This window comes from Pseudorasbora parva, chromosome 18 (assembly GCF_024679245.1).
Source record: "Pseudorasbora parva isolate DD20220531a chromosome 18, ASM2467924v1, whole genome shotgun sequence".
Taxonomy (NCBI): Eukaryota; Metazoa; Chordata; class Actinopteri; order Cypriniformes; family Gobionidae; genus Pseudorasbora; species Pseudorasbora parva.
The window spans coordinates 5,450,014-5,475,013 of NC_090189.1; the positions used below are offsets into that span (position 1 = coordinate 5,450,014).

Below are 25,000 nucleotides of genomic sequence, written 5' to 3' on the forward strand. Positions count from 1 at the left end.
TGAAACATCTGCTTTCTTTTCTGTCTCACTTATTTCTCATTCTTTCTCTTTGTGTTTTCTCCCTCCGGCCCTCCATTTCTCTCAGTATGACCTAGAGTTCAGATACATGTTGTGCAAACAAAACCTGGCTACTCTTATGTAAAAATATGAGACAAAAAAAGTGCACATGAACAAACAAAAATCTGATAACACTTTACAATATAGTCCCATTATCAGGTTTATTATAGTTACCGAAAACTGTAACTCAAATCGTAAATCAAAAAAAAAAAATTGCTACTTGAAAAAAAAGACTGAAATTATATAAAACTTTAAAATATATAAATAAAAAAATGAAAATGAAAGATATATACTGTTCATTATTTTAGTTAAAGGGTTACTTCAGCGATTAGCAGATGGCTTTGTATCAGTAGAAAACCTGGAGTATATTCAAATGATTGTGCTTTTCCCCCTCATATCTCCCTGAGACAAGAGATTTATGCATTTTATTTCTGGAAAAATTCCTCCTATGATGCAAATTGACGATTTTTGCATCATAGGAGGAACGTTTGGCCAAAGGCTGAAGACTACAGCCAGCAGAGGGAGACATTTCCGCATGTTTTGAACCCACACATGAGGGATGGAGATCACACTCACAGCTCAGCTCGCAGCTGCAGGCACTCATTTAAACGGAGCTATGCTGAGAGATGTAAGTCTTTTAACTTCTCAAATTAATTTTTATGAAAGTTAAGCTTGCAAAGGCATGAACTGAAACGCGTGCCAGACTAAACTCGCGTTGTGAATGTATGCTGTGAGTGTAGTCGTGATTACCTCAGCTCTCATCACGAGACCTCATCAGCTCATTTTTTTCACTCCTGCAGTAAGTGCTCAGGGCTGTGACACTCGCGCGGCGACTCGTTATATTGAACAGACACGTTCAGTTTTTAATTGTAGTGTCTTCTCTAACTCAGTCACTGTAATGAAGTTGGTGGCTTTGGGAATGGCCTCATAGGGCAGCGAAGCATTCTGGGAATTGTAGTCTTTTATCCCCATGGGACAAAAATACATTTTTTGTATTTTCTCAGTCTAGAAGGCACCAAATTAAAAAATAATTTCACATTTCTACTACATTGAGGACCCAGTTTAAATACAGATTCATCTTCCCAGCGCTGAAGTACTCCTTTAAATATGCAGTGTGTGAATTGTAGCGGCATCTAGTGGTGAGGTTGTGAATTGCAATCACCCACCACTCACCCCTCCCTTCCGATAGCCTGGATACCATCCGAACTCAGCCCCGCCCACAACATTTGAGCTCGGGCGGTTCGGTCTGGCCTCGATCCATAGAGGAGTGATTATGCCTGAACAGAAACTGTTCGGACCAATGAAATCATCAGGGCGGCTTTAGACGATGACGGACAGATGATCAACAGTAACGTAATCATCACGTCATCAAAGGGGCTTGGATTATATTCGTTCAAATCCTAAACGGAGAGCTTGTTTGTATCTGCATTCACCTTCACTATTTCTCTCAGAAATGATGATCATGTAGAGTAAGTACTTCATTAAAATCTTTTTTTTTTTTACAACACCGGCAAAGATCGTTTATTTCAGCGCACGTGCAGACAGGGTTGCCAAGTTTTTACAGCAAAATCCGCCAACTACTAAACTTAAACAACCATTCATGGGTCTATATATCACATTATAGTCGCTTCAACAAGCGGACATGGAAAACAACCCGGGGGGGCAAAACGCAGACTTGGCAACACAGTGCAGTTGAGCTCTGTTGACATTTGACAACTAACGTAATGCGTCACTTCGTTGCTCTGATTGGTTGTAGGTCTGTCCAATTGATGTCTTTCCTGGTTCGGTTGAAACACGCCCCATAATCACAACCCAATGGAGCAGTTTCAGACTCATATTCAGACTAGAATTGAGTATGACCACGTCAGGCTACCCTTCCAAAGCAAACTGAGAAGCTACGGCAAAAATGTTGTTGTCAGAAAGAGTAGCTAGCGAAATAGAGAATTTACTATTTTACGTCGTCATGTTTCTACAGTAGCCCTGAACGGGCATACTTTACTGAGCGACAGCCACTCTCTGCTGTCTCAGACGACCATGTTTTTGTCCTATGTCAGCCACCGTAGCTTCTCTATGTGCTTCGAAAGGGAGGGGTGAATACAAGGGGGTAATCTAGCGCTCGGAAAGCGTTCCACCTATAGGGGCGGCCATTATAACCAAGCCATCACCTGCTGTTAGCATCCCATTGACTCCCATTCATTTTGGCGTCACTTTGACAGTGAATAACTTTACATCTGAGGCGTTTAAAGACTCCATTTGTCCATTGTTTATTTATAAAGAAACACGACGATGCATAAAAGGCTCCATTAGCTTGTATCTTACACTGTCGCCCTGTAGAAGCTGTTTTTGTAAAAATAGGCTAGCGATTGCATCATAACCAACGCGACTCTGTCGCACAGTTGAGAAATTACCGTATAGACATTGCTTGCTCAGAAGCAATCTTTTACTGTCTATGAGGCAGTCGGGGGGACGTGGAGACATAAAGTCCGATAAAGCCAAGGGGGAAGAATGAGGAGAAGCCCATAGTGAGCCAAAAGCAACGGGAGAAAATATTTAAACAACGTGATTCAGATTTCACTTTCCACAACTCGAAGACCTAGAGCTGTCAGACAGGAGGCTCACGTCACATCTACGTCATCAAGCTCAGTCTGAGCCGGCGCAGTTCGCTCAGCCATCAGGAAGTGAGTGCCTCTGGTTGACCTCATTTTCCACCGTTGAAGTCAATGGGATAGCTCTGTCCATTTATTTTACTGTCTATGGGTGAATGCTAGATGCCTCTCAAATTTACACACTGCAACTTTAAGGCATTACTAAGGAAATGTTGCTAATTTGGCCAAGTGATATGGAACTGTAATGCGGTCAAGAACTACTTTAGCTCTGGATTTCTCTGAAAATAATTGCACACCTTAGAACGTTGATCAGCCAATCAGAATAGAGCATTCAACAACCCCCGTTGTAGACTGTGTGTAGTCCCGCCCCTTTTCAGCGCTGCGCTGGACTTTTGACTTCCGGTTTGTATTTCGACCTTACATACTTATGAGCAAACTGCTCATAAACATTATAATGCCCAGGATAAAAATGCCATAGAAATATAGAGCTATAGCAAAAACAGAAGTTCAAAGACAAAATTCTAAAGATGGCTGCGCGAACGTTTCTCCGTCGCATAAGGTCCATAATTAACATGAACAATACATCAGTATTTATTGATCTTTATAAACGTCAGTTATTTTAATAATATATTTTCTAAAATTAATAAACGCTTTAGAAGCATTGTTCATGTTTATTTCATGTTAACTCATGTTGTTAACAAATGAAACCTTATTGTGAAGTGTTGCCAGATCGATGGCATGTTTTTTTTCAGGTAAAGTCCAGGCTTGTCCATCCATCATTAGGTGTGTTTGTGTGTGTGATCAGGTCATTATTCACGAGGGTCTTTGATAGATGTAATATCATCTGTTCTGTTGAGTCCATATTGATTAGTGATTCTCAGCACAGATTCAACGGCAAGTAGGTCACCAACACGCCTCCTCCGCGTTCCTAATAAATGAACGCCATCTTTAGAGTGCAAAAAAACCTGCTTCATATTAATGACTGTCTGAAGAAGTCATTGTTTTTAGCTGACAGTTCATCCTTTTTGTTTTCTATTGTTTTTTTTTAATTAAAGGAATCACTTCTCCCTTAAAAGCATATCCAAAACTTTCTTTATTCTGTTCTTTATTCTTCTAGATATCATGAAAGTGAATTAATGTCAAGCTCCAAAATAAAAAATAAATAAAAAACACCTTTTAAAAATACAAAAATGTCCCTTATTGAATCAAACTACTTAAAATGTATGAAACTATTATGTCAATAACATCTTAAATTTAGATCTGTTTCTCACAAAAAGCTATCAGGTGTCTTAGAAGACTTGGAATGTAATGCAAGAATTGTATTTTATGTAATGTTTTTAGAGCTATTTCTCATTTTGCACAGTTTTATTATGTGGATAAGAGTGGTCAGGATACTCTTCAAAAACTTGTTTTTGTTCTTGACAGGAGAAAGAAAGTCACACAGGTTTGGAACAACATGAGGGTGAGTAAATGACAGTTTTTATTATTTTATGTATTTCTCTTTATTAAACAGTTTTTGATTGCATCCACTCAACTAGACATCCATTTAACTGGCAAGTTTAATCCCAACACAAACCTTTTGACGCAAATGACATAATCAGCGTTTTCTGGATCTCCAGATAAAAATAAAGCGTCGCACATAAAGCGTCTGCAAACTCAGCCCATGATAAAAAATGAAACAGTTGCAGACGTTGCCACCCACTCCGGTCTGGGCCGGTCCGCCAGCGTTTGTGTTCCAGTTCTGTAATTAGACTTCTGTTTGACAGCACACAGCCAGAAAACATGGCAGTCAGACCACAATTGTTTACTGTGCCTTCATTTATAACTTTTAATGTGTTGGGATAAATTTGGATGACAATTTTGGACTGGTAAACAACCAACTGATCTTTTTAGCATTTAAGATGTGGCCTTTGCCAGTTTTCTCAAAGTAAAAATGTTGCATTATTGAGGAGAATTGAATCAAAGACGGCCACATCTGCATTTACTCTATTCAAGGTTTTTATACGAAATTCTGTGGGTCATGCTAAAGCCGATGAATATTCATTTTACCAGTTCGCCGTTTTGAAAATAAACATACATTATAATATCTTTTAAAAGCTTTGACTTATTTGCAAAGAATTTTGGTAGAGATCATTAAACGTATGTCCCGAAAGTGCCTGATAAATTTGAAGACACCACCTCCTAGTGTTTAGAAGATATACATATAAAAAATAAAAAATAATTACTCTTTTGTAGAAAATAGTATTAAAATATATATGTATGTTTTTTAAGGTTCTTGGTGTCTAAGGATTCTTTGGGTTATGCCTCATATGTTGATTTTAAAGGTCTCGTTCTTTGCGTGTTTTCGAAGCTTGATTATGTTTACAGTGTGCAATATAACAGGAGTTCATGTTTCGCATGTAAAAACACAGTGTTTTCCACACAATTGACTTATCTGTACAGCGCTGTTTCCTCTGTCCTAAAAATCAGGCGATGATTTCCTTGTTCTATGAAGTAATAATAATAATAATAATAATATATTTTATTTGTAAAGCCCTTTTCATAGTTAAAAACAATCCCAAAGTGCTAAAAAAAGTGAAGTCCCTCCTTCAGAAACACGTAACGAGTTCTGATTGGGCCAGCGCTTCCCGTGTTGTGATTGGACAGCAGCTTAGCGCACTTTGCCCGGAAAGGTCCCGCCTCTTACCATAACGGGGAGATGCCAGCGCTTAATGCGCGCTCTTCTCCATGTAAGAGAGAGCAACGAGACCACGCCGCCTATTTTGCGTGTTCTTGTGGGCGGAGGGTTAGTCAACAAACGGTTCAAGTGACGTCATTAGCTGTGTCTCATTTCGTTAAATTTCGAAGGCTGCGTCCTCCGGAGGATGCAGTATACGGAGTGTCCTCAATCAGAATTAAACGAGACGTCCTTTGTAGGACGCACAGGCAGGAAGTATCACGTTGCTATGCCAACACGTTCAGCCTCGTTGCGCTCTCACGTCAGTTATATGAATGAAAATTATTTATAACTTGAAAATTACTATGATATGTTTCTTGTCTTGACAGCAATGTACTGTTCTAAACGTTTAAAAAGCACTAAAGCGTTGTAATCCTGTTAACCACAACTATCTGAGGTAATAGAGCTTAAAAATAAAAACAAGCTTGAACTTACATTTTAAACACCACACCTACACTCGCATGTATATCTGGCAGTGGTGCCGTTTTTTCATATGATATAAAAAAATTTTTATGACGGTTGTTAACGGCGACGCAAAGAATTATGGGTTATCTCCAGCCGCGAAGGCTACACCTCATGCACACTCCGAAATCCTCTGAAAGAAGGACGCATTCGGAGGTCGCATTTGAAGTGTCCTACTCACTTTTTTGAAATGAGACGGCCTTATGACGTATGCAGCCTTCAAATGCGACCTCCGGAGGACGCAGCCTTCTGAAATGAGACGCAGCTATTCCATCACTGCACTTCCTGCTGTAGTCCAAACCGGCCGTTCGCTGTAGGCTTTGAAAGGGAACTTCTGTTAAATAAAATATCTCGCTTGGCATTGAACTTTATAATTTTACAGGTATTATTTATGCTCTAACAGCAACATTACACACTAACTAAAGTTTGAAAGATGGAATCGCGAAAAACAGGACCTTTAATTTTGCCAGGATCAAACAAATAGCTTGTTTGCCATTGTGAACATTGACATTAATGATCATATCTTTTAAACGTTTTGAATTATTGTCCCAAAATTTGGTAGAGATCATTGATCGTATGTCCTGTAGGTACCTGAGAAATTTGAAGACATCGCCTCCTAGTGTTCAGAAGATGCCAGGCTCAAACACATTGCTTGTTCGCCATTGTGAAACTTTACAAATTATAATACATTTTAATTGCTTTGAGTCATGGGCACAACATGTGTTAGAGATCATTGAAATGACTTTGACCAGTCTATATTGTTCTTTGAAAGTTATTTAAACATATGATTTGTTCTCCCATATGTTCTTTGGTTCTTCTACAGGCAGGTGACAAACACTGACAGTTTCATTTTTCTGCCTGCACTGTGTTAGTTTCAGTGTTTAGTGAGATTTGAGTGAGTGTGTTGTGACGGTTTAAAAGCACAGCGCTCTGAAAAACACCATTAACGTGAGCGTGTGTGTGGGCCGTGATGTGTGTTAGCAGCTTTAAAACATTTGACTCCATTTGCATGCACTGAATATAAAACACCCTGTCCTGTGAAATGCTGTTTCATAATGAATCCTGATTTAAAAACACGCCAGAATGGAAAAAACCAGCTGAATTCATTCTTTTTCTAAGCTTTAGTGCTTTTCTTTTCATATTGAACACATCTGAAGTTAATCTTGAGTTAGCAGTCTTTCGTTCATGTCCGACTTGAGATGAGACTATCACTTGTGGCAGGAATTTATTGTAATGTTCTAACAACATCTGTAATGCATGTGAATTATCATAGGCTGTCTTGGAAGATATCAAGACATAAAATATTTGAGAAAAGAGTCAAGCTTGCCAAAACTACAGTGTATTTTTACTTTTTGAAGAACTGAGCACATGGTGACGTCCACATTCAATAGAGCAGCGTGAACATTCTTTAAAATGTCTCCTTTTGTGCTCCAAGAAAGCCATATAGATTTGGAATGAGTAAATAATGATATGTTTCCTTTTTGGATGAGCTATTTCCTTTTACACAAATACAATCTCCCTGTCCCTCCATTATAATTCACTGTAGAAAGATGATAGTTCTGCTTCTGAGAAAAGAAGAGCGTCTGACTGAAGACTGGCAATATTACCACAGTCAATTACCGCAAAGATGATAGGAACTGTGTGTCATCACTGAGAAACCCATCAGCGTTTGGAGTCGGTGTTTTGAAGTGTAAAATTTGTGATCATGTAAAGACGAAGCTACACACACACACACACACACACACACACACACACACACACACAGCTGTGTCAATCCCTTCAGGGTGGATTTCCCTCCTCCACTCACGACTCACGCTGGAAATCTTTCATGTGACTTCAGACGACCAATCAGACGCTGCAGAGTGGGGATTCCGTGTGTGTGGGAGGAAACTAAATGACACATCACAGCTCTTCATTAGAGCTCAACACAGTCCTGCTCTTCACCATTAACCTCCAAATATGGTTATATGAGGAAACGTGGCTCAGAATAAAATAATACTTAAAGATGATGTAAGTCGCATCTAAACACAATGCTCATACATAGGGTTAGTGATACAACCCTCTAACCTTATTACTTGGGCTAGAATGCATAGCAAGTGTGGGATTTTTTTCAAGTTTTATGGTCCAGCTGGTGAAAATGGTGTGTCTGATCTCCTAACAATATGATAACAATATGAACGTTATGGTGACACCATAAGTGACACCGGATTTGAGGGATTTTACAAACGCTGTAGAGGAAGAGAGAGTGTTATAGTCCTTATTTCTTCACACACAGGTTTCTGCTTGGTGGAGAAAAAGCCAATTAACATCAAAGTCAGCGGCTATTTATTATCGGCGGAGGTGAACTGAGATGACAGCGAGAGGAAGAGGTCTGACAGATCCGTAAGCCCCCACGCCTCCCTCTAACTCCCTCTTTCTCTCTGTTTTCTCTCTCCTCGTCTCTGATGCAGTAGTAGTTTGTGTGCCGAAAGCTGATGGGTTTTCCTGCTCATTGTTCTCGCTCAGATCAGATATATTGACAGAGCCGCACCTGATGTCAGCAAACAGGCGTCCGCAGACTCCACCGCACCTATGCCAGGTGTTTAACAGTGTGTGTCCCTGACCCCAGACACAACTCCAGATGTCCTTCAAAGGTGAACCATATCAATCCTCATAAAAATATCTTCCTTTATACTATAGGGATTTAAAGCAGAGATTCTCAACCTTTTTGATCCCCCAATCTAGCTTTATGTATTTCCTCTGATATTTCAGCTTTAATGAGGATCAGTCTACGATTTCTACCTATATATTGACTAGGTAATGTTTCATGAGTATCAAATCCCCATATTAGAATGATTGCTCAAGGATCATGTGACACTGAAGACTAGCTGAAAATTTAGCTTTGATCACTGGAATAAATTACATTTTAACATACAGTATATTGCCAAAAGGATGCCTTTACATGCACATTATCAGCAGGGTTTAATATGGAGTTGGCTTACCCTCTTCTGGGAAGGCTTTCCACAAGGTTTATGAGTGTGTTTATGGTAATTTTTGACCATTCTTCTATAAGCTCATTTGTGAGGTCAGACACTGATGTCGGACGAGAAGGTCTGGCTCACAGTCTCTCGTCTCTAATTCATCCCAAAGGTGATCTATCGGGTTGAGTTAAAGAGATAGTTATACTGAATACTGTGGTAGTGAATGGTTGCTCTATCTGCTTAGTTACAAACATTCTACAAAATATCATCTTTTGTGTTCAGCAGAAGAAAGAAACTCATACAGGTTTGGAACAACATGGGGGTGAGTAAATAATGACAGAATTTTCATTTTTGGGTGAACTATCCCTTTAAGGACTCTGTGCAGGCGAGTCAAGTTCCTCCACACCAAACTCGCTCATCCATGTCGTTATGGACCGACGCTTTGTGCACTGGAGCGCAGTCATGTTGGAACAGGAAGGGGCTGTCCCCAAACTGTTCCCACAAATTTGGGAGCATGAAATTGGTAGGCTGAAGCATTAATATTTACTTTCACTGGAACTAAGGGGCCAAGCCCAACCCCTGAAAAACAACACATGCCATAATCCTCCCTCCACCAAAGTTTACATTTGGTACAATGCAGTCAGGCAAGTACCGTTCTCCTGGTAACCAGCAAACTCAGACTCATCCATCGGATAGCCAGACAGAGAAGCGTGATTGGTCACTCCAGAGGGCACATCTCCACTGCTCTAGAGTCCAGTGGCGGCGTGCTTTACACCACGGCATCCCACACTTTGCGCTGCTCTTGGTGATGTAAGACTTGTATGAGGTGCTCGGCCATAGAAACCCATTCCATTAAGCTCTCTACACACTGTTTATGAGCTCATCTGAAGACCACACAGAGTTTGGAGGTCTGTAGCTATTGACTCTGCAGAAAGTTGGCGACTTCTGCGCACTGTGCGCCTCAGCATGTGCTGACCCCGCTCTGTAATTTTCTCTTGTTTCAAGCTCTTGTTCTCTCCAGACTGGACTATTGTAATGCTCTTCTGGCTGGGCTTCCAGCATGCACTATCAAACCCTTGCAGCTGATCCAGAATGCAGCGGCGAGAGTGGTCTTTAATGAGCCAAAGAGAGCGCATGTTACGCCTCTCTTCATCAGACTGCACTGGTTGCCAATGGCCGCTCGCATCAAATTCAAGGCACTAGTTCTCGCCTACAAAACAACCACTGGCTCTGCACCAATATACCTAAACTCGCTTGTTCAGACTTACACACCCTCCAGAAGCTTGCGTTCTGCGAGTGAGTGGCGCCTCGTGGTTCCATCCCAAAGAGGCATGAAATCGCTCTCACTGACATTTTCCTGGACCGTTCCCACCTGGTGGAATGACCTGCCGATCTCAATTCGTGCTGCCGTGTCTGTAGCCATTTTTAAAAAACATCTTAAGACACATCTTTTCCATTTGCACTTGACCAATACAGAATAGCACTTACTGATCACCACAGCAACGACCAAAAGCGCACACTCCTGGATCATATCTACGTCTCTCATCCGGATTTGTGCCTTCAGGCGGGTGTGTTACATAGTTATCATGGCTATCATAATCCGGTGTTCTGTATTTTGCGTACGTGAGTTTTTGTTGTAGATGGCTATTGCTGCGCGTTTAGCTAGAATGCCATACAAAACCAACCCATTGGGCCACTGAATCTGCATTAACGACAACAGCTGGGGCAACAGCCTTAGTCCTAATGGGTTGTTATCATGGCTATCAAAATCCAGTGTTCTGTATTTTGCGTACGTGAGTTTTTGTTGTAGATGGCTATAAAAAATAAAAAAAAATAAAAAAAATGGTGTACTGTGCTAATTAACTGAGACTTCTTACAGCTCTTACAGGTTGTTGGCCTTGTTTGTTTCGTTGCTTCTATTGCTCTTCCCTTTTTTGTAAGTCGCTTTGGATAAAAGCGTCTGCTAAATGATTAAATGTAAATGTAAATGTAATTTTACGTGGCTATTGTTCCCAACTGCTTCCACTTTGTTATTTTCCCACTAACAGTTGATTGTGGAATATTTAGTAGTGAGAAAATTTCACAAATGGATTTATTGCACAGGTGGCAACCAATCACAGTACCACGCTTGAGTTCACTGAGCTCCTGAGAGCGACCCATTCTTTCACTAATGTGTGTAGAAGCGTCTGCAGGCCTAGTGACTGATTTTATACACCTTTTGCCATGAGTGATTGAGCGCCTGAATTCAGTGATTTGGAGGGGTGTCCCAGTACTTGTGGCAATATAGTGTATATTCACATTGAAAAAATGTTGTAAATTGTATTATTATTGTATTAATAAAAGCAAACTTGGTGAGCAGAAGAGACTTCTTTCAAAAACATTAATAATTCTTAAATATTCCAAACGTTTGGCCCATAGTGTAAGCCTAAAGGAAACATTTTAACAAAACACAATGAATTGTCCTTCGCCATAAAGCATGTGAGTGTGACGTGTCTGTCAGTGACAGTAACACAGTAACAGTTTAGGCATGGCAGCGATGATTGACACATCAGGACAACATCCGCCCACTCCTGTCGGCTCGTGTTGTCACACCTGTCATGTGACCACCGGGTCGCTACAGCAGAAGGCAGGTTGTTTGTGGATGTGTGGAGATGTTCACATTAGGGTTTGTATGGCTGGACTATGAAAGAGCCAGTCGCTGTCTATTCAGGCCCAGATAAGTGCTGTAACCGTTACGGGCGGCCGAACCCTGAGGTCAAAGCAGATGCTATTCATGAGCAACAGAACCCAGAGAGAGAAATGGAGATAAATATAGTGTTTCCAGAGTAAAGACAGCAGGAAAGGAGGTAGGTTTCAGAACTGTATTTCTCCTTTATAGATCAGGAGACAGTTCTTTTGTAGTGTTTAGTTTAGATATCTTTATTAAAAAATATAAATAAAACTACATTACCCATAATGCTGTACAGAAAATTCCACCAATCAGAGAGTTGAAACAAGCAAAACACGCCAAAATAGCTCTTTAGCTCCGCCCATTTCCATGAGGCACTGCGAATGATGTAATCCAGTCTCCCTACACTCTAAATCTACTGAAATATTTAAATATATATTTTTCAATATCAACATTTTAAAGTTGTAGTTTCATTTTTATCCATGTTTTTAATTTGATTATGCTGTTTGCAATGCTTCATGGGATTGAAGTTCTTTCTCTTACTAAAACCGTTAACTTCACAGTCTTGTACCTTTGTCTTTTTGTCTGATTTTCAAAAGCGTTTTTGCTTCAAATCAAAGTTTGTAGTGTTATGATTCACCTCATAGCTGGTTGGCTTAGTTCATGGATTATAATGCTTTAATGAAGTCAAATTAAAAATACCTATGGGAGAAATTAATGGAAAAATACTCCTGGAACCAACACAGCTGAAAAAGTGGGTGGCCACTGTTGACCTCTGTAAGAGTCTAGAGCTGCAAAATGGATGTGGAGAGCGGCTCAGGTCATTTGATGAGATATATTTGAGTTCATATTGAGATCTCTGACTTTTAAGCTCAGTTTCAGACATTGATAAGCAGACACGTGAGATTACTGGAGTGTTTTCCTCAGGAAACTTCAGCAAAAGTCTGCTAATTTGTAGAGATATTGCAGAGATCTAATTTTTGTGTTGTCTTTGTACCGTTGAATAGGCAAAGGGAACAGAATTAGTTCATGCGAGGCGGCGCTTGAAAATAACATCCGCTGACGGACGTCATTCATTAGGGCTTTCAGGCTTTTCCAGCACACACACACACACATTCACGCAGCATTTCCGTCTGCGAAACCATCCGCGTGTCTCTTGAATCCCTTTCATACACACACACACACACACACACTCACACACACACACACACACACACACACACACACACACACACACAGTGGGCAGCAGGTCTGTGCTGTCAGAAGCCCAAAGGATGAAAGAGCTGCAAATCCACCATTGAATAATTCACAGAGGGCCGTTCGGCATTATATCGGGTTTCTCGGCCTTGAATCAAACGATTCCTCTGAGTATTTCCCTGCCAGCTCAAATCCACGGGTAAAGACAGGGAATTCCCACACAAATCCATCATTAAACAGCACACACTCATTCAGATCGCGTTCAAAAGTTTGGGGTCAGTAAGGCCTTTTGAGGTTTTTCTCTGTTCACCAAGGGTTCATTTGTTTGATTACAAACACAGTAAAAACTATAAATAATAATAATAATAATAATTGATTACAAATTACCTGCTTTCTGTTTAAATGTAAAATATATTTTATTTTTGTCAGGTCTCTTAAGTCAAGAACGAATAAAATGATTTAGGAATTTTGAATAAATTGCAATCCAAGTTGATAATTTTGAATGAATGTTTTGGCGGTATGGCTCTGTTCAGGGAGTCCTCTGACCTTTCATGAGCACCATGAAATAGCAGAGAGTCAGAGGACAGCAGCAGCATTAGGGAACGCTCGCACAGTTTAGGGGTGTGAGAGCTGAACTATTCCCCCTATGAACAGAGCAGCAACGATGACAAAGTAAAATGCCACGTTATACACGACATGGCGGAGCTGGGGAGGTGGTGGGCAGCAAAGAGCAAGCAACAGCAGTTGGGAGCGAACTGAATCTGTTTGAATATGCGCGCTGTTAATATCAAGCCATTAGCAGCGAGGGGAGTGTGAACAGCTGATGCATCTCAGCTGAGCAGAAACAGCTGATGAGACCAAATAGCGTTAGCAGCGTCTTGACTACCTAGCCTGCCAGAACTGACGCTAACGCTAAATTTCTGTGATCAAAGCTGTTATTTTCAGCATCATTACTTCAGTCTTCAGTGTCACACGATCCTTCAGAAATCATTATCATATGATGATCTGCTGCTCAAGAAACATTTCCAATAATTATCAATGTTAAAACAGTTGAGCAGGTGCCAATAAAAGTATTTAATTTAAATAAATAAAAAACATACTGGCCCCTCCCCCTGCCCTTTAACTCCACCCCCTGTCTGCTATTGGTTTAACTAGTACACTGTAGAAAAAATGTAGGTCTCCAATTGAACATTTTCTAGTGATTGACACATCTAAATTTTTCAGTTGGCCAAATTGAATTCCTGTTAAATAAATTGCATCAATTCACAGAAATTCAATTTGGCCAGTTGAAATTTTTAGATGTGATCAGTCACTAGAAAATATGACGGATTTTTTTTTTACAGTGTATAAAATTCACTCCTCTGAGTTCTCTTTTGACCTCTGACTCCTGTTGCACTGATTACTGCTTTGACACACTTAAATCCAGCTCTGAGTTTCACAGATAACATTGGGCACACACATACACATACACACACACACACACACACACACACACACACACACACACACACACACACACACACACACACACACACACACACACACACACACACACACACACACACACACACACAGAGCGAGAGTAAGAACAGCACTTAAGGAGGATGGGAAATGTGACCACTGACTGAGGGTAAAATCAGCGGCTCTCAGGGTCAGGCAGAGAGATGGAGGAGACGGCAAGGTTAATTACATCAGACAGACAGAGAAAAATACCACATGTGTGGAGGCTCACGTAAGAAGTCCTTTCTTGAGGTCCAGCCAATGTCAGCGTTTAATAGTTTTTTTATATTTCTGCCATTATAACAAAGCAGTAATTCACCCGGGCTGCAATTACAGTGATTAATGGGGTTTAAGGCTCTCTGTCTGCCCACAGCACCCTTTAACTGTGCTATATACCGTATATATATATATATATATATATATATATATATATATATATATATATATATATATATATATATATATATATATATATATATATATATATATATATATATATATATAATTAGAAATCAGCTTTACAGTATATACTGTAGCTTTACATCAGTGTAAATAATATGTATTCACCTTTATATACACTGATCAGGCATAACATTATGAAGTGAATAACACTGATTATCTCTTCATCACGGCTCCTGTTAGTGGGTGGGATATATTAGGCAGCAAGTGAAAATTTTGTCCTCAGAGTTGATGTGTTAGAAGCAGGAAAAATGGGCAAGCGTAAGGATTTGAGCGAGTTTGACAAGGGCCAGATTGTGATGTCTAGACGACTGGGTCAGAGCATCTCCAGATCTGCAGCTCTTGTGGGCTGTTCCCGGTCTGCAGTGGTCAGTATCTATCAAAAGTGCTCCAAGGAAGGAAGAGTGGAGAACCGGCCACAGGGTCATGGGCGGCCAAGGCTCATTGATGCTCAGTGTTGCTTACCTGGGGAACACATGGCCCCAGGATGCACTATGAGAAGAAGGCGAGCCGGCGGAGGCAGTGTGATGCTTTGGGCAATGTTCTGGAGGGAAACCTTGGGTCCTCCATCCATGTGGATGTTACTTTGAAACGCTCCACCTACCCAAGCATTGTGTCAGACCATGAACACCCTTTCATGGAAACGGTATTATCTGGTGGCTGTGGCTCTTTCAGCAGATAATGCTCCTGACACAAGCACAAATGGTTTGAGGAGAACAACGAGTTTGAGATGTTGACTTGGCCTCCAAATTCCCCAGATCTCAATCCAGTCGAGCATCTGTGGGATGTGCTGAACAAACAAGTCCGATCCATAGAAGCAGCATCTCACAACTTACAAGACTTAAAGGATCTGCTGCTAAGAACTTGGTGCCAGATACCACAGCACACTTACAGGGGTCTAGTAGAGCCCATGCCTCGACGGGTCAGGCCTTTGGCAGCAAAAGGAGGACCAACAAAATATTATCCATGATCATAATGTTATGCCTGATCATTATATATAATAATATATTTAAGTCTCAATAATTGAAGTAATGTTTTCTGAAGCTCAAAGCATATATGCGTGTCTGAAAACTGCATATGACTGTGGCATAATGAGCAGCATCATTTCTAAAAGTTTGCATGCAGAAGTGAATGTTTTGGCAGGCAGGAGAATTTAAACAGGCACCAATTACACCCTTCCCATCCACCCACAGGGGTCTTCAGCTTCACCCCTGCAGGTGTGTGTGTGTGTGTGTGTGTGTGTGTGTGTGTGTGTGTGTGTGTGTGTGTGTGTGTGTGTGTGTGTGTGTGTGTGTGTGTGTGTGTGTGTGTGTGTGTGTGTGTGTGTGTGTGTTTATCAGCAAGCAGGAACGGTTTGTCTCTCTCACTCACTCACTCACTCACACACACACACACACACACACACACACACACACACACACACACACACACACACACACAAACACACACACTTAACTAACAGCTCCCTTTTTCTCAGCTTATTTGCATGAAATTAGATGCCCACTGATGCACATAATTGCATATCAATTAAAACCAATATCACATGTTCAGATAATGATAGAGAGAGATTTGAGAACATTGTGTTGCTATTTACAACCAAGTTTGCGCTTTTTTCAATTTAAAATATAACATAATACAGGCAAGAGAGGGACAGAGGTGTACAGTGGACTACCTAAGATAGACAGGCAGACAGACAGACAGACAGACAGACAGACAGACAGACAGACAGACAGATAGATAGATAGATAGATAGATAGATAGATAGATAGATAGATAGATAGATAGATAGATAGATAGATAGATAGATAGACAGACAGACAGACAGACAGACAGGTAGAGACAGACAGGTAGAGACAGACAGATAGACAGATAAAGACAGACAGACAGACAGACAGACAGATAGAGACAAACAGACAGACAGAGAGACAGACAGAGAGACAGATAGAGACAGACAGACAGATAGAGACAAACAGACAGACAGACAGACAGATAGAGACAGACAGACAGACAGACAGACAGACAGACAGACAGACAGACAGACAGACAGACAGACAGACAGATAGATAGATAGATAGATAGATAGATAGATAGATAGATAGATAGATAGATAGATAGATAGATAGATAGATAGATAGAGACAGACAGACAGACAGATAGAGACAGACAGAGAGACAGATAGAGACAGACAGACAGACAGATAGAGACAGACAGACAGACAGACAGAGAGACAGACAGACAGACAGACAGGCAGGCAGATAGATAGATAGATAGATAGATAGATAGATAGATAGATAGACAGACAGACAGACAGACAGACAGACAGACAGACAGACAGACAGACAGACAGACAGACAGACAGACAGACAGACAGACAGATATGTTATAATGACACCTTAAAATAAAGTATAAGTTTAGTTTTTATTGTGTGGTAATTTGATCCTTGTTGTTTTTGTTAGTTTTTTTTCCCTTTGGTCAAATTATGTTTATAGATTATCTGATCATCAGCTCCTCACACAAGGGACCGACTGATTTCTGTCCCACAACCCTTTGCTCCAGACTCTGATCAATATGTCATCACCATGGCAACATGCCCGCCCTCTCACATTCACAGGGAAAGTCTTAAGTGGATTAGAGGCGGAGTTATTCAAATCAAAGAGAGCATGATAATGATCATAGGGACGCCAGTACAACAGCATGACAGTGTGTGCACATGAACAATACTGCAAGCTCACTTGCTCCTAATATATCCCACCCACTAACAGGAGCCATGATGAAGAGATCATCAGTTATTCACATATTCATAATGTTATGCCTGATCAGTGTATATAAAATATATTTTAAATTATTAAAAAAAAACAATGTATATATATATAAAAAAGTACTTTTCACTAATTCAGTTACTGCATTATATACATTTCATTAAATCAGCCAATAAAAAACTGTGTGTGTGTGTGTGTGTGTGTGTGTGTGTGTGTGTGTGTGTGTGTGTGTGTGTGTGTGTGTGTGTGTGTGTGTGTGTGTGAATACAGTATAATCTCACTAACGCTTTGGAAATGTAAAGCTTTTTTACGGTGCCAGTAAAGTTTCTTGAATCTGAAGAGAGAAGGAAACTTTATTAGAGCCCATTTGAGCTGAAAAACTCTAAACAGCTGCTGGATGTGAATGTGAGCGCATTAGCATATTTATTGCGGCCGTTAGAATGAGCAGGGAACCCTGCACTCTTCCTTCCTGCATCTTCATCCCTCTTTTGATTCTGAAGATTTCCAAGAGGAGAGGATCATTCAGAGAGTTCGGGTGGTTTCTGAGAGGCCGGATAGGATGTGAGATGGATTTCTCTCCTAACAGCTCTCCAGGGAGCCGTTTAGCTCGGAACAAAACAGAAAACCCTCCTCGTGGCAGGGACTCGTTTCACACACGCTCCTCTTCTTCATTTTATGCCTTTGTGATGTTAATGGACATTGACTTGAAACCCCATCAAAACTCCCCTGTTAAAGTCTGTGCTGTGAACTCTGAGAGCAGCTGACGTCACGGGTCAGAGGTCAAGTGAGCGTGAACCTTTCCTTTCCTGTTCTCTTTTTCATCCGTCAGTGGTCTGTGCTTCTTTTATGGATGTGGTTCCGTAAGGTCTGTTTTGTATGGATCTGTGTAGTTCTGAGAGGATCTGATTTGGTTCTGTATGGTTTGTTCTGTCTAGTTCAGTAGGGTCTGTTTTTAGGCATTGATCTATGAGGTTTTTTAAAGTTCTCTACAGATCTATTATGTGCTCATCCGATCTATGTGTTCTGTAGGGTTTGTTCTGTGTGAGTCAGAGTGGATACTGTTCTACTGTTCATGGTTGTACATACGCCTGTCGCGATAGCGCCTATTCTAAACATAGGCGTAGTTTGATGACGCCAAGTTTGAGCGCAGTATCTTGGGACATGTGGTCTTCCCCTCACAGCCGGTGGAAAATAGGACTCGGGCAGAAATCATGTTCATGGATGCAGTTATTAACGTTACTGTAGTGTGAAGCAGAGCAGGACCGAGTGTTGTGGAGCTGAGCACGGCCGCTGGAGCGATTGTTACACACACACGGCTCGCGAGTACTGGGACTTTTATTATGACGGGACACATTCGCCAGGCGCGCACACTTACGCTTTTTCCGGTCATGGTTATAAGGTAAAGCAGCTCTGTTTATCATGTTAGATACATTTAAGTGTGTTTAAAATGATGTTATGATGTTACTCTGTGCGTTCGCTCGGCGCTGCTGTGACATGTTCACACTGCTAAGAGAAAAGTGCTTCTGCAGAATAAAACCGAGGGTAGCGCAGATATGACGGACGCGATTGACAGGCGACTCCCTCAAACGCAATGCTGAAACGTCGCGGGTCATTGGTTAAAATAGCAATTTTCTCACAATTTACAAATAGTTGCAAACATCTGGGATATTGTAAGTACTCAACTGAACAAAATGTATTACACTGGCCTAGTGGGTTTTGGATATTTTACTGCAAAAATACTACATAGTGCAACTTTAATCGCTCAATAAAAAAAAAATGAGCTCGATCATTTTTCCGGCCGCGATAATTTCCGTTTGCATGCTTGTTTGTTTTCCTCGTCTCTCTCGTTGACTGCGTCCACCTCGTTTGGAGAGGTGTTTATACTGGACGCGCAGACCGGGTGCCGGTGTGATGAGACGTCATGCTCGGCCAGATTCTCCCTGAACTCGTGCTTCTTCGGCTGCGGAGCTGCACGCAAAGTTACAAAATTTGACGTGCACAGAGCCAAGCGAAATGGGGTCTCGCGCACTCTTCCCACAAAGTTGGGAGCATGAAATTGTCCAAAATGTCTTGGTAGGCTGAAGCATTAATATTTACTTTCACTGGAACTAAGGGGCAAGCCCAACCCCTGAAAAACAATCCCACACCATAATCCCCCCTCCACCAAAGTTTACACTTGGCACACTGCAGTCAGGCAAGTACCGTTCTCCTAGTAACCGCCAAACCCAGACTCATCCATCGGATAGCCAGACAGAGAAGCGTGATTGTTCGCAGACAGACATCCCACGCTTTGCATTGCACTTGGTGATGTAAGACTTGGATGAGCTGCTAGGCCATGGAAACCCAAGTTTGGAGGTCTGTAGCTATTGACTCTGCGCACTGTGCGCCTCAGCATGCGCTGACCCCACTCTTTGATTTTACGTGGCTGTTGTTCCCAATTGCTTCCACTTTGTTATAATCCCACTCAGGGGCATGGGACTGGGGGGATAAAGGGTACTGAGTAACCAGGGCCCGAGGCAGGGGGGGGCCTTAGAAGTCAGTTTTCTATACATACACATACATGGTACGGGGGCCCAGCAAGATGGTTTGTACCCAGGGCCCAAAATTTGGTGCTACGCCCCTGATCCCACTAACAGTTGATTGTGGAATATTTAGTAGTGAGGAAATTTCACGAATGGACTTATTGCACAGGTGGCAACCAATTACAGTACCACGCTTGAGTTCAACGAGCTCCTGAGAGCGAGGAGGGGTGTCTCAATACTTTAGGCAATATATGTACGTGATTATGTGTTGTTAGATATATGGTTCTGAGGGGATTGTCTTTTTATGCATCTGATCTATGCAGTTATGTGGGATTTTCTGTGTAGTTCATAGATTTAGATGTTTATTTCAAAACGGATGTGTTTCTTTAGGGTTTATTCTGTTTGGTTCTGATGTGTGTGGTTCTGTGTAGGTCAGAGTGGATTTGTTCACTATGGTTGTATAAGGTATGTTATGTTTCATATCTGATGTGGCTCTGTAAGGTTTTTCTTTGGGCTTCTGTAGTGTTTTATAAGGATCTGACCTGTAGGGTTTGTTCTGTATCTGTTCTGTGTGTTTTCTTCAGCACCATGGAGAGTTCCATGGCCGTCCCGCCTTTCCCGCGTAAAAACTATCAAGATTCCATCTCCTGCCTGGCGGGAGTTCAATCACGATGAGTCGCAATCAAAACCCAAGTGCCGCATTTATTTTATTTTTTTATTTTTTTATTGTTCCGTTGAGGCGTGAGTATTGGGGGATGCGCAGAAAGTTAAAAACACTAAAACACGAGTCACTCCAAAAGAAAAAAAAAAAGCAGGAGAAAACCCCAGAGCCTCCAGAGAATCGTGACTCGGAGAAAGAGCAATGCGTCACGGGTGGGTGGGGGACAGGGTGTTCATATCCACGCATACAGTCATAGTATATACTCACTATGATCATAACGCGCTCGCTGCTCTCCCCCCGCCCCGCCCCGCCCCGCGTCACATTGAGCGGGGCTGCCCGCGATACAACTATTGATCTCTCTCTCTCTCTCTCTCTCTCTCTCTCTCTCTCTCTCTCTCTCTCTCTCTCTCTCTCTCTCTCTCTCTCTCTCTCTCTCTCTCTCTCCATCACTTCTCAGCTTTTCTTCAAGTGCTGCAGAGAGACGCGGCTGCTGCATTGTGAGGAGAGAAAAAACGCCAAAGGAAGATCCGCGTTCCCGTGTTCAGATGCCCGTGACTCCGTTCAGTCGGTAAGTGATTCTAATGATTCTAACATGTCCTGTACGTTTACGCACGAGTCAAACGCGTGCAATAAACTTTAGTTGCACACAGGAAACGTTCACTCGGACGCGTTGTTGCGTTAATTGCGTGAAAACGGAGCGGTGAACTTAAACTGTTTTTAACTTGACACCCCATAATACAAACACGACGCGAACGCGCCGCTCGGACTCTAACGCATGAACGCAAAGAGGCAACTAAAGCAGAACGCGCACGTCTCGTCTGAACCTGTTTCTGGACAGCCACTTGTGCTTTTTTCCCATGAAGACCATGACATGAAATTGTGTTTTTATAATTAAATAAAAAAGAGTCAAGCATGCAAAACCTAAAACATGCATAAATTCATCAAAATCATTCATATGTTTTAGATTAGACTATATTTCAGTTTATTCATGCAGGTTTAAATACTGGGTTTGCTCTTGAACAGCAATGGGAATTAGGTTGTCTCCAAATGGGTAACAATTACACACACACACACACACACACACACACACACACACACACACACACACACACACACACACACACACACACACACACACACACACACACTGCCCCTAAACCTACCCATCACAGTAAACATTCTGCATTTTTACTTTCTAAAAAAACTCCTTCTGTGTGATTTATAAGCATTTTGAAAAGTGGGGACATGGGTAATGTCCTCATATTTCACCCTCTCCTGTAATACCTGTGTCACACACACACACACACACACACACACACACACACACACACACACACACACACACACACACACACACACACACACACACACAATTATGTGTTTGTTAGTTGTTTTCTAATTAAACAGGACTGTGTTAGAATGGATTTGTGTTAAGTTGATCTTTTAAATCTGGTAAAGAACAGGTGTGCATCTCTACAGACTATATCCAGTAAATTAAATATTATGCACTATTTTCTAAGCCTTTATGAAGTCCTGCCATAACTTTGTGCGGGGACCTCAAATTAAATATGGCGTGGGTGACGTCAGCAACCTCAAACGACATCATTGGTTCTCGCATGTCATGTGACCAAACGTCACCGACACGTCTAGCAGTTCTTTGTGTGATCTGAGAAGTTTGTCAGTGAATAATGACTTGGATTTTCTTCTATTCCTCATGACAAGCATTATATGACTTTAGGAGGCATAGGTTAAAGTCGTATGGACCACTTTTATAAGAAGTTCACTGCGTTGTTGTTTTTTTAGCTTGACAGATGCTACCGTCTGTATGATAAAGATTCTTTACTTTTGCCAAAAATGGGTGAACTCTTTCTTTAAGTATTGGCCATTGAAAAACCCTTATGCTGTAGATCAACCTTTTTCTGGAGAAGACGTGCGTGTGTGTGCGTGCGTGTGTGATCCTCAGGGGCTCCCGGTGGTGTCCCGGATTATTAAAAGCGAGAGAGATTCACTTCAGGAACCCGTTCCCTGACAGAGCAAAATGTGCGTGACTGTCAGAAGCAGAACGAAATCCACCTGAAACTGTGAGTCATGGAGGCTCGCGGAGCAGATGTGTGTGTGTGACGGAAAGATAAAACGGAGAGGGAGGGGGATTGATTCCCATGCACAATGTCAAGACAGGCGAAATCTCATTACGGGGCGCAGCTTGCGTCAGAGCCGGACCGTGATTGATGGCTTTTCCCGGTTGTGCTGGCGATTCACGCGCAGACCGATGACTTTTCGCCGAGTGGTAGTAAAAGGGTGAACGCTGCGGTGCGTGAAACAACCTGCCTCAGAGAAGAGAGTGATGCGGTGAATACACAACTATAGCGCTGTCCTGGAGCTGAGAACGTTTCGTTACTACACTGATAAAAACAACTTGTAAGATTTACTTGATAAAATCTTTGTAACAATTTGCACTCAGTTTTTCTAAGTAAAATTTACTGCTGCGATATCAAGTACAACTTACTTGCCAATATCAAGTAAAATGTACTTAACTATAAATGTAACATTTGCAAAGACATTAAGTAAATGTTACTTAATTATATTTAACTTAGCATGTTGTATTTATTAAAGGTAATCAAGTAAATTTTATAAATCTGTATTATTTACTCTTATGAAGTAATTAGGTAGATTTTATAATGTTTGTCCATTTGACATTTTGAATTACTTAGTTGAATTAATTTATATTACTCACTATTATTATGTAAATGTTGCTATTTTAAACCAAATAAATGTAATAATGTTCTCTGCATCAAATACATTTATCACAAATCACACATAAATACAATAAAGTTGAACAGTTTATTATGTCAAAATTTACAATTAACCATTAAATCAGTAATGTTCACATCAACTGATTAAGTAGTTAAGGTACATTCATTATAATTTACAATAACTGTAGAATTAACCATGTATGGTTCAACTAAACATCAGCAGCCAACAGTGGCATAACTAACATTAAAGGGTTAGTTCAGCCAAATATGAAATGTATCACATTTGAGTCCAAAAATAACAAAAACTACGACTTTATTCAGCATTGTCTTCTCTTCCGTGTTTGTGTTCAATCCTCAAATAAAGATTCAAACGGTGAAGAGAAGCCAATGCTGAATAAAGTCGTAGTTTTTGTTATTTTTGGACCCAAATGTATTTTGGATGCTTCAAGAGACTCTAATTAACCCACTGATGTCTCATATGGACTACTGTGATGATGTTTTTATTCCCTTTCTGGATATGGACAGTATAGTGTGCATACACTTGCATACGCTCTCTGACTAAATATAAAATATCTTAAACTGTGTGTGAAGATGAGCGGAGGTCTTACGGGTGTGGAGCGACATTAGGGAGAGGAGTTAATGACAGACATTTCATTTTTGACTGAACTGAACTAACTTAACCCTTTAATGACGAGCACATGCATAGTCCAGCTGAAACAGAATGGTCACTTTTCCTTAATGCTCATTCATCGACTGGATCCTCTCGATCAGCTCCATGGACGACCATCTTAAGGATATGTTCAGCGGCAACACTGCGACTGTCCTCCTGCATACAGTTTGTAAGAAAGAAAGAACACAATTCCATTTAAGAAATAGATTTACATTTATAACATTACATTTTATTTTCATTAAAAAGGTGACCGGACCTTCATGTCGTTAGCTCACTAAAATAGAATTGCTGACATTCATGCACTTGTTGCTAACGTTATACATCAATGCTTATTTGGTATCAGAGTTCACCTGTCATCCAAACTTTCCTTCTTTAGTGCAGAGTGCAGACTAACTTATGCTTTGATATAATAATTGCTGTGAAATTTTCAGTGGATATAAAAACAACTTAGACACTTGCTAAAAATGCTAACATTAGCTAGAGGACACACACACAGGCAGCCAGCACTTAATCACGGCCAGCTAACATTAAATTATTTTGAAGTTAACCAGACAGGGTGACTTTTTCTACAAGAACGTGGCTAACTACATTTAATCCCCTCTATCTTTGACTAAACACCAGTCTCAACTTTATAGAAGTGGATAATGCTTTAGCTTTAGCTACCGTTGTTGTGATTAAAACTCACTTTTAGTCAATTTTAAACCGTAACGTCTATGCAATAATCAAACCATCAAAACGAAGTACATCGTTATCACAAATCTAAAATAGAAAAGTCAGAACTTACCCAGAATAAGTCAGCCATGTAAAAGCGACATCCCAAACCGACCGTCTCTGCCACTGAACCGGGATCTTTTTGAGCAACAACAAAAACGGGGCGGGCAGATTCAAACACACTTTGCTTTTCAGATTAAAATTTACTTAGTATTTTTAGGTGAATGTGCTGTGACTATAAAACATTAAATACTATTTGTAAATATATAGTAAAATGTACTCTTTCTTCTCAGTTAATT

At 40.9% G+C, this 25,000-nt stretch overlaps 1 protein-coding gene across 1 annotated transcript in view; it reads left to right on the plus strand.

Moving 5' to 3' along the window:
* Window positions 1–8,455: 8,455 nt before the first annotated feature.
* LOC137046472 (synaptic vesicle glycoprotein 2C-like) overlaps window positions 8,456–25,000 on the plus strand; it is a 76,258-nt gene continuing 59,713 nt past the window's right edge. The window contains exons 1-2 of the mRNA XM_067423713.1: window positions 8,456–8,474; window positions 21,025–21,135. The gene's annotated coding sequence lies outside the window, so the exon portion shown is untranslated. The remainder of the gene's footprint in view (window positions 8,475–21,024; window positions 21,136–25,000) is intronic.